This window comes from Mytilus trossulus, chromosome 1 (genome assembly GCF_036588685.1).
Source record: "Mytilus trossulus isolate FHL-02 chromosome 1, PNRI_Mtr1.1.1.hap1, whole genome shotgun sequence".
In the NCBI taxonomy this organism is placed as follows: Eukaryota; Metazoa; Mollusca; class Bivalvia; order Mytilida; family Mytilidae; genus Mytilus; species Mytilus trossulus.
Window position 1 is genome coordinate 19,993,037 of NC_086373.1, and position 16,894 is coordinate 20,009,930.

Here is a 16,894-nt window from a genome sequence, read left to right on the forward strand (position 1 = left end):
CAAAAATACTGTCAGTGTTTCACGTACTGTGTCTCTTACAAAGAAAAGAAAATGTGAAGTAAAAACTTATTCGAAATTTTACAAAATTATCGACATGAAAATATTTGCTATTTTTGTCGTAAACTACAAATGGTTATATAAAAACAATTGCAAAAGAGTTTATTATTGAATCACTTTTATCATCAATAAAAAAACAGTAGCGTTGAAAGAAGTGAAAGAGTCATTAATTGTTGTATGTTGATACATTGCCCGAAATATCAACATTTTATTGGCCACTGGTTTTAAGCAATGTCGAAATTCCTAAATGAACATTATTAAGGTTTATAATGTGGTGAGATATGTATAAACTGTTGGGTTTTATACAAATCGACATTGTACAATGTGAGCCTCAAACCACAATGTGAATATCTCTGGTGCCGAATGCTTTATTTAAAACTATATTCAGAACATAGAACGGCAATAACAATCAGAATCAATGAGTAAACAAAGACTCATTAATGAGGTATATAATATACAAGGTTATAGATATTGTAACCCGGACTATAACCTTGTATTTGTGCGCATGCGCGACCGGTACTGGGCGGATCCGTTAATTTCTACTTTCACTTTTTGAAAAAAATCTCCTATGTGGAGATAGATTTGTACGCTTTTATTTACATTTATCTGCGAAAGAAAATACACGTCGTGCTCAGTTGTTGAAGTGGCTTTCTTCCCAGTACTTCAGAGCACACATAACGTCTAAAACGTAAAAAAAAACATGTGAAAGGTTTGCAAAATAATGCATTGTAGCAATGAACTTTAAATGCAAAATAACATTTAAAACTAGGAAAGGACGCTAACCCCCCCCCCCCCTTCTTTTCCTTTTCCAACTAAAAAATGTGATTTGGTTCAAAAGAGTCCGACAATAAATTCTTTTTATGTGTATTTATCATGTCAGTGTGCATAGGAGGTGACCAAATGATTTCTTGCGGCGTCAAGAAAGTCTTAAAAATATTGTTATGGATCGTGCATGTATGAGGGGGGATAGGGCCTTTATCAGGACTCCAGGATCTGGTGTTTTTAGGCTCAGGGTTTCGGGATCTATTAAGAGATACAGGAATTCTTTTTTTGAATTACTAGTACTGGATGTCAGAATTTAAATTTATTTAAATTCGGGATTTCATGTTTAAGGGATCAGGACCCCTCCTACCCCTGGTCATGTATGAGGGTGATACTTGTAATCCCTGGGAAATCGGGAAATCACAAATAACCGTTAGAAAAAATTGGCAAATGACGTTTATAACAGTAATTTTTGGTGCATGACTATAAAAAAGTACACATTCCTTTAGGTGATATCAAAATCAATTAATTTTGACACTGTCTAGAGTGGATAAATATCGTATTGCAAAAGATTATGTGGTGAAATCTGTTTCTCTGTCTTCATGTCGTCACAATGGGAATTTCAGATAATAGCCTGAAAATTTGACGTCATAATCAAATATTGACCAATGAACAACTAAGATCAAACTAACCACACCTAGATTAAATGAAAATAATCATCAGGTCGGGAATGCCATAAAACGAGTTAAAAAAATCTTCATAGTAAAAAAAATATTTATTTTTTATCACCAATGTAAACATATATCACCATTGTATATATATATCACCATTACAAACATCTATCACCAGTGTATATATCTATCATCCTACTGTTTTTATATATATCACCAATATAAATATCTATCACCTCACTTTATTTATCACTGCACTATATATTACCAATATATTAAAATCTCGAAACTGAATATATCTAACATCACTCTGTATATTTATCAACACTAAAAATCTATCAACACACTGTATAATAATCACCATTCTGTATCAATCACCACTTTGTACAACACTGTATATCTCTATCACCATGCTATATATTTATCACCATTCTGTATTAATCACCACTTTGTACAACACTGTATATATCTATCACCATGCTATATGTTTATCACCACTCTATAAATCTATCAACATATGTTTATATTTAAAACCGCTGTATATATTTATCACCATTCTGTATTTATCACCACTCTGTAAAAGGCTGTATATATATTCTGTCACCATACTTTATATATCTGTCACCAGACTTAGTATTTCTGTCAATACACTTAACATATCCATCACCACACTTTATATATCAATCACTTGGCTATATATATCTATCACCTGATCTATTTATATATCAATCACCTCACTATATATATCTGCCACCATACTTTATATATATGTCACCACACTTATTATATATGTCACCTCACTATATATATCTGTCACCATACTTTATATATCTGTCACCATACTTTATATATCTGTCATTACACTTAACATATCCTTCACCACACTTTATATATCCATCACCTCACTATATATATCTATCACCTCACTTTATATATCTATCACTACTCTTTATATATCTGTCACCAGACTATATATCTATCCCCACACTTTATATATTCATCACCTCACTATATATCTGTCACCATACTTTATATATATGTCACCAGACTTTATTTATCTGTCACCATACTTTATATATCTGTCACCATACTTTATATATCTGTCATTACACTTAACATATCCATCACCACACTTTATATATCCATCACCTCACTATATATATCTATCACCTCACTTTATATATCTATCACTTCTCTTTATATATCTGTCACCAGACTATATATCTATCCCCACACTTTATATATTCATCACCTCACTATATATCTGTCACCATACTTTATATATATATGTCACCAGACTTTATTTATCTGTCACTATACTTTATATATCTGTCACCATACTTTATATATCTGTCACAATACTTTATATATTCATTGTGTAATCATACGTTTTTTTATTGAGTTAAGTCTGCAAATTGATATTTTATCGTGTGTTTTTCTATGTTGTGATGTTATGCTATTGTTTCAGAAAAAGGGAGAAGGTTTGGATCCATTAAAACGTTTAATCTCGCTGCAAATGTTTGCACCTGTCATAAGTCAGGAATCTGATGTACAGTAGTTGTCGTTTGTTTATGTAATATATATGTGTTTCTCTTTTCTTGTTTTGTTTATATAGATTAGTCCGTTGGTTTTCCCGTTTGAATGGTTTTACACTAGTAATTTTGGGGCCCTTTATAGCTTGTTGTTCGGTGTGAGCCGAGGCTCCGTGTTGAAGGCTGTACTTTAACCTATAATGGTTTACTTTTTAAATTGTTATTTGGATGGAGAGCTGTCTCATTGGCACTCACACCACATCTTCCTATATCTATTTATATATCTGTCACCTCACTATGTATATCCTTCACCACACTTTATATATCTGTCACCTCACTATATATAACTGTCATCAAACTATATATATCTGTCACCAGACTTTATTTATCTGTCACCATACTTTATATATCTGTCAACATACTTTATATATCTGTCACCAGACTTTATTTATCTGTCACCATACTTTATATATCTGTCACCATACTTTATATATCTGTCACCATACTTTATATATCTGTCACCATACATTATATATCTGTCACCATACTTTATATATCTGTCACCTCACTATATATAACTGTCACCTCACTTTATATATCTATCACTATACTTTATATATCTGTCACCAGACTTTATATATCTATCCCCACACTTTATATATCCATCACCTCACTATATATCTGTCACCATACTTTATATATCTGTCACCAGACTTTATATTTTTGTCATTATCAAACCGCAATTTTTATATGTGTGTATGTCAAACAAATTTTGTTGTATAATGGTCTAAAAACAGCACAAACAACAAACAAAAACACCAAAAAAGTGAAAAAGTATATTTAAACAAAACGCATTTAACTAACAGGTCGAACAACTGATGTTCTTTTACCCTGCTGACTGCCATTGGCGATTGTCAAATTAAATTGATCACAAGATGTAACAAAATGGATCTTAATATAAATTTAATACTAAACAGAAATTTTTTTTGTTAACTTGTGGCCAAGATGTTGTGCTACAAACATATGGTGTCAATATTTCTTTAGTACACCAGATCCGGATTTCGACAATAAATGTCTCTTCAGTGATGTTGGGGATCGAAACGGTATTTGGAAGGCCATTTTAACAGTTCCCTCATTTTTAGAAAAATACCCTAATTTTTTTAATAACTCTTGAATTTTAAGAGTCAATATAGGATGAACGGATCATATAAACCGGAGGGAAAATATGATACATGCCCAAACAAAAAATATAAACGAGTCTAAATTGAAAGCTACCTTCAAACCTATGATTGCGTTGGATAAGAACCACAATTTTTATAGGTGTGCATGTCAAACAAATTTCGTTGTAGAAGGGTCTAAAAACAGCACAAACAACATTTTCCAAAAGACCAAAACAGTGAAAAAGTATATTTAAACAAAATGCATTTGACTAACAGGTCGAACAACTGATGTTCTTTAACCCTGCTGACTGCCATTGGCGATTGCCAAATAAAATTGATCACATGATGTAACAAAATGGATCTTAATATAAATATAATACTAAACAGAAAAAAAATTTGTTAACTTGTGGCCAAGATGTTGTGCCACAAACATATGGTGTCAATATTTCCTTAGTACACCAGATCCGGTTTTCGACAATAAATGTCTCTTCAGTGATGTTATGTTTCAAAACGGTACTTGGAAGGCCATATCAACAGTACCCTCATTTTTAGAAAAAGTACCCTCATTTTTTGATAACTCTTGAATTTTAAGAGTCAATATAGGATGAACGGATCATATAAACCAGAGGGAAAATCACTATATATATCAATCACCACACTTTATATGTCTGTCACTAGTCTTTATATATCTGTCACTACACTTTACATGTCCATCACCACACTTTATATATCGATCACCTCACTATATATATCTATCACCTCACTTTATATATCTGTCACCATACTTTATATATCTGTCACTATACTTTATATATCTGTCATAACACTTTATATATCCATCACCTCACTATATATATCTGTCACCATACTTTATATATCTGTCACCATACTTTATATATCTGTCACTATACTTTATATATCTGTCACCATACTTAACATATCTTTCACCAGACTTAATATTTCTGTCAATACACTTAACAAATCCATCACCACACTTTATATATCAATCACCTCACTATATATATCTATAACCTGATCACTTTATAAATCAATCATCTCACTATATATATCTGTCACCATACTTTATATATATGTCACCACACTTTATATATCCATCACCTCACTATATATATCTGTCACCATACTTTATATATCTGTCACTATACTTTAAAAATCTGTCATTACACTTCACATATCCATCACCACACTTTATATATCCATCACCTCACTATATATATCTATCACCTCACTTTATATATCTATCACTACTCTTTATATATCTGTCACAAGACTATAAATCTATCCCACACTTTATATATCCATCACCTCACTATATATCTGTCACCATACTTTATATATCCATCACCTCACTATATATATCTGCCACCATACTTTATATATCTGTCACCAGACTTTATATTTTTGTCAATACACTTAACATATCCATCACCACACTTTATATATCAATAACCTCACTATATATATCCATCTCCACACTTTATATGTCTGTCACCAGACTTAATATATCTGACACCACATTAAACATGTCCATCACCACACTTTATATGTCTGTCACCTGACTTAATATATCTGTCACCACACTTAACATGTCCATCATCACACTTTATATATCAATCACCTCACTATATATATCTGTCACCAGACTTTATATATCCATCAACTTACTATATATATCTGTCACCAGACTTTATATATCAATCACCTCACTATATATATCTGTCACCACACTTAACATATTCATCATCAGACTTTATATATCTGTCACCATACTTTATATATCTGTCACCACACCTTATATAACTGTCACCATACTTTTTATATCTATCACCACACCTTATATATCTGTCACCAGACTTTTTATATCTATCACCATTCTATATATATCTATCACCACACCTTATTTATCCATCACCAGACATTATATATCCATCACGTTACTATATATATATCTCTCACCTCACTTTATATATCTGTCACCATACTTTATATATCTGTCACTATACTTTAAAAATCTGTCATTACACTTCACATATCCATCATCACACTTTATATATCCATCACCTCACTATATATATCTATCACCTCACTTTATATATCTATCACTACTCTTTATATATCTGTCACAAGACTATAAATCTATCCCACACTTTATATATCCATCACCTCACTATATATCTGTCACCATACTTTATATATCCATCACCTCACTATATATATCTGTCACCATACTTAACATATCTTTCACCAGACTTAATATTTCTGTCAATACACTTAACAAATCCATCACCACACTTTATATATCAATCACCTCACTATATATATCTATAACCTGATCACTTTATAAATCAATCATCTCACTATATATATCTGTCACCATACTTTATATATATGTCACCACACTTTATATATCCATCACCTCACTAAATATATCTGTCACCATACTTTATATATCTGTCACTATACTTTAAAAATCTGTCATTACACTTCACATATCCATCACCACACTTTATATATCCATCACCTCACTATATATATATCTATCACCTCACTTTATATATCTATCACTACTCTTTATATATCTGTCACAAGACTATAAATCTATCCCACACTTTATTTATCCATCACCTCACTATATATCTGTAACCATACTTTATATATCCATCACCTCACTATATATATCTGCCACCATACTTTATATATCTGTCACCAGACTTTATATTTTTGTCAATACACTTAACATATCCATCACCACACTTTATATATCAATAACCTCACTATATATATCCATCTCCACACTTTATATGTCTGTCACCAGACTTAATATATCTGTCACCACACTTAACATGTCCATCACCACACTTTATATGTCTGTCACCAGACTTAATATATCTGTCACCACACTTAACATGTCCATCACCACACTTTATATATCAATCACCTCACTATATATATCTGTCACCAGACTTTATATATCCATCACCTTACTGTATATATCTGTCACCAGACTTTATATATCAATCACCTCACTATATATATCTGTCACCACACTTAACATATTCATCATCAGACTTTATATATCTGTCACCATACTTTATATATCTGTCACCACACCTTATATAACTGTCACCATACTTTTTATATCTATCACAACACCTTATATATCTGTCACCAGACTTTTTATATCTATCTCCATTCTATATATATCTGTCACCACACCTTATATATCCATCACCAGACATTATATATCCATCACGTTACTATATATATATCTATCACCTCACTTTATATATCTATCACTACACTTTATATATCTGTCACCAGACTTTAAATATCTATCCCTACATTTAAAATATCTGTCACCACACTTTATATATCTGTCACCACACTTTATATATCTGTGACCACACCTTATATATCTGTCACCAGACTTTATATATCTATCACCACACTTTATTTATCTGTCACTACACTTTATATATCTGTCACCACACCTTATATATCTGTCACCAGACTTTATGTATCTATCACCACACCTTATTTATCTGTCACCACACTTTATTTATCTATCACCACACTTTTTATATCACCAAACCTTATATATATGTCACCATAATTTATATATATATGTCACCCCACTTTATATATCTGTCTCCACACTTTATATAAATTTTCACCTCACTTTTTATATCTGTCACCACACATTATATATACATCACCACACCTTATACACATTACCACACCTTATATATCTATCACCTCACTTAATATATCTTTCACCTTAATTTATATATCTATTTCCTCATTTTATATATATATGACATCCCTGAAAATATTTTTTTTACCTCACTGTTGATAATTTTTCACCATATTTTATATATGTATCCCCTCCACATATGTATCTTTTAACTAAATACACTGCTTAAATCAATCAATCACAACACCATTGATATATATGTCACCACACAGTATGTATATATATATATATCATCCTTTGGTTTATATATCATCACACTGTAATATATCTTTATACTATTCAGTGGATCCTTTACCTCACTGTATATACACATAACCCCAGTCCACACTTATCACCTATCTATATCTATATATCACCATCATATCATATTTATAGTAACACAATGATTATATCTATCATCATTCTTTATCTTTTTTTCACAAGACTGTATACTATAACTTGTTGTATCTCCTATAAGTCAGAGAAATGTACTGGTCATTGTATAATTTACAGTGGAAGGAGATATGCAGATATGCAATGTCCACTGAGATATGTTTGTATAAGCTTGCATACTTATCATGTAGCAATTATCAAATTGATTATTTATATTTGTGTTCTTCTTACAGAAATACCAAACAACATTTTGCAGGGATTTAGAGGTCATTAGTGAAAAAGGAAGAAAGGAAATGGGTACATCTAATTTTAAATGAAATAACAAGAATAGTTGAATAATTAACAACCAAGCAGCACTCAGCAATAGTGATGGTAAAGTATTTTTATAAAATTATACTCAAAAAAAGATATATACAGTGTGGTGGTTTATATATTCCTCCATTGCTACAGTCGCTGCATTCATCACCACACTCTCCATATATATATCCCAACAGTCTCAATAGGTACCCCAATACTATGACCATCTATCACTACAGTCTCAATATCTACCCCCATACTATGATTATCTATCACTACAGTCTCAATAGCTATACCCATACTATGATTATCTATCACTACAGTCTCAATAGCTATCCCCATACTATGATTATCTATCACTACACTCTCCATTCAGATGCCAACAGTCATTATGTATATATCATAATAGTCTCTATGTATATATCAGGATAATACAAAAGCTTCCCCTTTACTTTATTTATCAATCACCTCACTTTATATATCAATCACCACACTCTCTATATATATCCCCATACTCTCTATGTCTACCCCAAAAGTCTCTCAGTATATCTCCACATAATAAACACCTTAGATTACCTTACATTATTTATCAATCACCTCACTTTATGTATCAATCACCACACTCTATATATATATCCCCAACTCTCTATATCTGCCTCAAAAGTCTCTCTGTATATATTTCCACACAATAAACAACTATCACCTTACTTTATTTATCAATCACCTCACTTTATGTATCAATCACCATACTCTATATATATATCCCCAACTCTCTTTATCTGCCTCAAAAGTCTCTCTGTATATATTTCCACACAATAAACAACTATCACCTTACTTTATTTTTCAATCACCTCACTTTATATATCAATCACCACACACTCTCTATATATATTCCCATACTTTCCATATCTATCCCCACAGTTTCTATGTTTATGACCACATTATAAACACCTATCACCTTACTTTATTTATCAATCACCTCACTACATATATCAATCACCACATACTCTCTATATATATCTCCATTCTCTCTATATTTACCCAAAATTCTCTATGTATATCTCCACACAATATACCATATCACCTTACTGGAAATACCAATAACCTCACTTTGTAAATCAATTGCTCATTTCATATGTATCACCTCACTCAGAATATCTATCAGTTCACTGTTAATATTTTCACCTCAATTTATACATTATGTCTTTCACACCACTGGGTATATCTCTCAAATGCCTATTTATTCCAACTTGAAAATGGATATGAGTACGATAATAATCCATGTTTCTGTACAGAAATCTGTTTATGTTAATTTAGATTTTAAACTTAAAATGACTCAATGTGACACCTATCATTGTTATTATTTTTTTTCTTCAGAAAAGTGAAAAAAGATTTTTGATAGATAGAAAATAGGAGAAAAGGAAAAGGTAATCTTCATTGAAATTTAAAGTATTATACATATGTATGTTAAGAGTTAATTAGCAAAGTATTATACATATGTATGTAAAGAGTTAGGTAGCAAAGTATTATACATATGTATGTAAAGAGTTAATAAGCAATTAAACAATCCTGGTTGAAATGAAATATTTTAAAAGAAATGTTTTTTAAAGTATAACCGCTCCAACATGGCATGCAATATTTTATGTAAATATCATGTCAGGTATCTTTTCAATAAAAGTAGCAAATATGATATACTAACTGTGGGTCAATGATTGTGACATTCAAAATGTGTAAACCTTATAAATATATTGTTTCAGTGTTATTGCACTTGTAGCATTGTCTACAGTATACATCTGCTGGCACACACATAATGTATATACCACCACATATTATGTATCAACTGCCACACATTACATAATTATGACCACATATAATATATCTACCGCCACACATAATCAATCAACACACTGTGTACATCTATCACCACATTATGTTTGTCTATCACCACACTATTGTTTATCACCACACTATTGTCTATCACCACACTATGTTTGTCTATCACCACACTATGTTTGTCTATCACCACACTATGTTTGTCTATCACCACACTGTTTGTCTATCACCACACTATCTTTGTCTATCACCACACTACGTTTGTCTATCACCACACTATGTTTGTCTCTCACCACTCTATTGTTGTCTATCACCACACATTATATTTTAATCATCACAGTTGTAAAGCAAAGAAAAGTAATTACCCAAGAAAAAAATGATTTGAACTTTTCATTTAAATGATTGGTATCACAAATGAATTTTATTTCTATAAGTTTTACATTTTGATATTGTCTTGGGATTCTGCCATTGCAAGGATAAAACACTCCTATTTGTCCTTAGATGGAAAACAAATAACAAATTTTTAGGGCTTTTAAATTTTGTATTGTTTTGAATAATTATTTATCCAACTGAACCATATTGTTATGTTTTAGGTTAAACAAGATTTAGTGCCTGCCACACAATTAAGAAAGAATTAGAGGCAAGAATGTTTACAGAACAGAGGAGATTATTTGTACTGCACTTAGATTTGTGTTTTAGTTATATTCAATTAGTATTAAAGAGTTATGTACAAAAAATCCTGTTATATTATGTTCTTTTAAAAATACTTTATGTCAATTCTCCTTCTCATGCTTGGGGTTCTTTGGTAACATGGGATACTCTTAGTAAAGTGACAAATGCATATCTTTTTTAACCTTTTTCTAACATGTGTATCTGTAACAACTAGTAAATTCAGAAGCAGTTTTAATATACCTTTATACTTGATAACCCTTAAACGTAATGTAGCTCCTAGGAAAGTTAGTGTTTAGTATTCCTTTTATAGGGGAGTCATATTCAGTGCCAAACAATTATTATTGAAGGAGCTATTCCCCTTGGAAATATAAATTATACGAAAAATTGCATGGAAAGCCTTTTCAAATCTACATCTTTCATAGGATTGCTACGAAATTTATATTGAAGGTTTATCTTAGCAAGTATTAGGGTTAGATTGAAATTCATTTCAAATCCACTATTTCACCATGAGTAATGTCCCTTGGAAATAAATTTTTTATAGGAAATTGCCTTATACATGTTTTATATCAAATGCACTTTTGGCAATTACAGAATGATTATACATCAGACTAAACTGGATTGATTTTAACCTACTCACTTTCTGAATGTGTTGTCTACACTAATGACATGGTTGGTTTTCTCCTTTTGAACTACATTATACAATATGGTATGTGTTTTGCCATTGTTGAAAGTCTCCATTGGATAGTTATCTTCTTGATAATCATACCACATTTCAAGTTTTTAAGTCCTAAGCATGTGTGAAACAATGTTTAATTGAAAGATTACTTCAAGATTTTCTTCATGTATTAGAATAACACATGATATGGGTATTCTTCCCTGACACAAAAAAAGAACATGCAGAGCAAAAAGAATATGCTTGATTTGTATGAAGTAAAATAAAAAATTACAGAGCTCCTAGGAAAAGCAGAAATGGAACGTCCCTGATCAAAGGCAAAATCAAAAGCTCAAACACATCAAACATAATGCATAGGAGGTGAAATAAATAAATACTGAACTCCGAAGAAAATTCAAAAAGGAAAGCAATCAAATGGCAAAATCAAATGATGAAATACATCAAATGAATAAACAACAACGGTTATATTCCTGATGTCGTACCTGCATTCTCAAATGCAGAAAATGGTGGATTTAACCTGGTTTTATAGCGCTGCATGTATTCTTAAGTATTGTCTAATTGTTAGGTACGTGAATGTATTGTCTTTGGTTCTTTAAAGTTATCTGAATGTAAATAGTCTGTGGTTTTTAAAACAGTCTTTGTATTTCTGTGGTTGTAAGATACATCTAGTCTTTTTATTGTCTGTGAATCCCATATACAGTCTGTATATGTTTTGTTTATGGTTATGAGATATAGGCAGTTGGTATTGTTCCGAATTCTAGGAACCAGTTTGTATCAGCCGTGGTTCTCAGTATTTTTTTGTATATTTGTATGTACTGAAACCATTGAAGAATTTACACAGTTAATTAGTTAAAACTTGTTTGTTACTCAAAAGACGTTATTTCATGATTTGGGTAATACTTGGAAATTTATTATAAGGTGAAATATCTAATCCAGAAAGACATTAGTCGAAAGAGTTGATCTCTTCATACTAGCATTGAGAAAATCAAGTCTTAATTATTCAAAGCAAAAAAATCATAAAGGTACCGGTAGATATTTTTAACTTGTTTGTAGTTAATGGAATCTACACGGTCTTTGCTGTCTTTTGATAATACACGTTTGTTCATAACACATGTGCACGAACAAATCTAAGGGTAATTTGGAAAAAAATACAAAAAACTACAGTCATGCGTTTTTAACTTTATTTGCCGAACATTGATATACAGTTTTCATGAAGAAAATGTCTTGATAATACACTTTTGTTCACAACACACGAACAAATCTATGGACACTGGCGAAAAATACGAAAACTACAGTCATGCATTTTAACTTATTTGCCGAACATTAATATACAGTTTTATGGAGAAAATATAAAGCTAAGATGATTTCGTCATAGTTCTTTACACGTATATATGCCGTATTCATCATTTTCCTGACCGAAGAGGACATGCTATTATTAGTTGCTGATAATAAATGGCTATTTATAAAAAAACATACTTCTACCATTTGATTGAAAAAGTAGTATAGCGATTCAAAAAGTCACAACTATCAATCGATTTGAAGGGAACATACAGCAGATGCAGTTATTCAAAACCTCGCAGAAGTTAAGCTTAAGAGAGGCGATCGATACCAAAGGGACTTACAAACTGAGAAGTAGAAAATAAAGGGACAACGCCAGAGATAAAAAAGAAAAAGACCAAATCACAAACACAAACAACAGTTTAAAAAAAACATAAAAAACCTAAAGACTTAGCAACACAAACCACACCAAAAATCTTCACTAAACATATCTTTCTCCGTGGGTGGTTTAGAATTATTGAAAAAGACTGATATTTGTTAATAATAGAGATGAAGATAAAAAGATAAAAAAAATATATATGTTGTGGAGTACCAACCAGAAGCCGCAAATATCTAGAGGATTTGGTTTTTAACTGAAGATAGTCATTTTATTTAAGCAAATTGTCGACTCTCTCATATACACGGATCGTTGAATGTTCAAGGCATGATTTAAGCTGAGATCTGGTTGTGATATAAAATTACTTAACAGAGGTAACTTGCTATTGAATGAAGATAATTTCACTCTTATGGAATTTAATTAAGTATTACCTCTTCCGACTACCATATTTGTTTGTTACTAAATCATTCGCTGGAACAACTTTTCCACGTTTTCTGAGTACTTGATTTTTTTTATGGTATATATATTGATTGATTCCTGTTGCATAAAATTGAGAATGGAAATGGGGAATGTGTCAAAGAGACAACAACCCGACAAAATAAAAAACAACACCAGAAGGTCACCAACAGGTCTTCAATGTAGCGAGAAATTCCAGCACCTGGAGGCGTCCTTCAGCTGGCCCCTAAACAAATGTATACTAGTCCAGTGATAATGAACGCCATACTAATTTCCAAATCGTACACAAGAAACTAAAATTAAAATACTAGTAATACAAGACTAACAAAGGTCAGACGCTCCTGACTTGGGACAGGCGCAAAAATGCGGCGGGATTAAACATGTTTGTGAGATCTCAACCCTCCCCTATATCTGTAACCAATGTAGAAAAGTAAACGCATAACAATACGCACATTAAAATTCAGTTCAAGAGAAGTCCGAGTCTGATGTCAGAAGATGTAACCAAAGAAAATAAACAAAATGACAATAATACATAAATAACCACAGACTACTAGCAGTTAACTGACATCCCAGTTCCAGACTTCGATTAAACTGACTGAATGATTATGATTTCATCATATGAACATCAGGCACAATCCTTCCCGTAAGGGGTTTAGTATCATACCATCATAACATATATGAGAAGAACATAAAAAGTAAAATCACAAAAATACTGAACTCAGAGGAAAATCAATTAGTAAAGTCCATAATCACATGGCAAAATCAAATAACAAAACGCATCAAAAACGAATGGACAAGAACTGCCATATTCCTGACTTGGTACAGGCATTTTCAATACGTGTCATGCCAACAACTGTTTTTAGAATAAATGGTCAACGCCCAGCGACGAATCTTTCACGCACAGAAGTCAGTAGTAAAATTAGTTAGAAGTTGAACTTGATACGTGTACATTTGTCATGATACATGTGAATAAACTTTAAAAAAAATATATGAATAAACTTTGTTATTTGTTAAAACATACAAGATACAAGATTTGAAGAAGTTTTCAATATATTTTTCTGTTTGTTTGCATTCAGTTATTCTATCAGTAATCATAGAAATGGAGGTATAGCATTAACACATTTGTTTGACTAAAAATCAATTTAGCGTCTGTCCGATGTTCAGATTTATAACATATTTTACAATGGAATGAAGAAAATATCTTAATTGCTTACAACACTCTGTTAAATGTTTCGATGAATGATGATACTTTAAAAACTATAACCTGTCGATCTTAAATGATCTTGAAGTTTGATGTGCGAACACCAGCTAACATATGATTTACACCTATAATGTTGGACTTTTTCAATACCATGGTGAAAAAGGGTTAAGTACTATATAGACAACTGATATAACTGTCGCATAATTGATTAAAAATTACTCCCCAACTTGGAACAAGTGTACCTGCTATTCAAAAAAGGAACACAGTCTGAAACGGCGTATTAAATTGAAGCAATATCGGTTATTCTGAAGACAAATCCTTTCTTGATTTAAATCAATACGACTGAGAGAACAGCCGTTCGTGTAACTGTATATTAACTACTTAAGATTTAACCTAATTTATATAATAATTGAGATATAAGTCATGCCAAAACGAATTTACCTTAAAGATAACTACAATTATATTTTGAGCTTGCGTATCTGTTAATTTCAGGCTTTTCATGGGAATATAAGTGTTTCTCCAAGTGCATAAAGTATACGCTATAAAAATCTGATAAAAGAATGAGATGCTTAAAGATTATATGGTAAGATGGTTAAGATTATGAGAAGGTATAACTTATTGTAATAAAGGGTTTTCAGAATTTATGGATAAATATTGGCAAGAATGTGTATAAACCGCAAAATCCTTCTCACTATACAAATCCTTAACACTGTGTATCTCTCAAATAAACCTATAATTGTAAAATACGTTCATGCTTCGGTAATGGAACCCACATACAATGCTGACCCAAAAATCTACTACAATATAAATTGCACTACACCATTAGAAAGTTAACATTATGCCAAAAGATTATTTCATTTCGGTTAGGAGTTTTAGAGTAGATGGTGACAATTACAACGAGTAATATAATGAGCAGATACATGTCCTACAAAAGTAAACACAAAGACAACTTGAAGATAAAATTACAGATAAAGAACTAACGATTTACGTTTTTTGGGTGGTGCCAACATAAACGATACGATAGTTTGTGCAGATTCACAAATTATGACCATAATCCTGCAATTTGTATTATATCAAATGTACTCAAAGGATTATAGGTGTTGTTTCTCGAATTCAAGCTCATACTGCCTACTGTACAAATTCTGACCATTATCCTGCAATTTGTATTATATCAAATGTACTCAAAGGATTGTAGGTGTTGTTTTTCGAATTCAAGCACATACTGCCTACTGTATAAATGTACATTGATAGATTTCAGTTATACCCAAGTATCTATATAGCTCCTGTAGTCGGTAAACTCCCAACAGTGATCCTTTACAATAAAGGTTATGGTTATCCATGTGAAATTGTTTAACATATAATCCCTTATTATAATGATTTTGTATTATCATTGTGGCATATATCAAACTCATTCGTTCAGTGTATACATTCAAGTTTGTGGTTATATGTCTTTTGATTAAGTTAACCCATTTTAATTCATATTTCATAGTGAGTCTTTCTATGTTGTGATGTAACACTGTTGTTAAGTTAAGGGTTAAGCTTGGTACCTATCAAAAAAAATAATTCCGCTGCATTTGTTATTCGCCTGTCCTCATTAGGTACCTGATGTTCAGTGGTTGTTGTTTGTTAACGTGGTTCATAAGTGTTTCTCGTTTTTTCATTTAGATAAATTCGTTTGTGTTCGCATTTGAATGGTTCACACTAATGAGTTTGGGCCCTATATAGCTTGCCGTTCGGTGTGCGCCAAAACTCTGTGTTGAAGCCCGAACTTTGACTTAA

The 16,894-nt window shown here is 31.5% G+C and overlaps 1 long non-coding RNA gene across 1 annotated transcript; it reads left to right on the forward strand.

Moving 5' to 3' along the window:
- Window positions 1-624: 624 nt before the first annotated feature.
- LOC134718054 (uncharacterized) lies at window positions 625-11,618 on the forward strand. Its single transcript, XR_010107373.1, has 4 exons — window positions 625-766; window positions 8,563-8,701; window positions 10,004-10,053; window positions 11,053-11,618. It is a non-coding gene; the product is annotated as an uncharacterized LOC134718054 (long non-coding RNA).
- The last annotated feature ends 5,276 nt before the right edge of the window (window positions 11,619-16,894 follow it).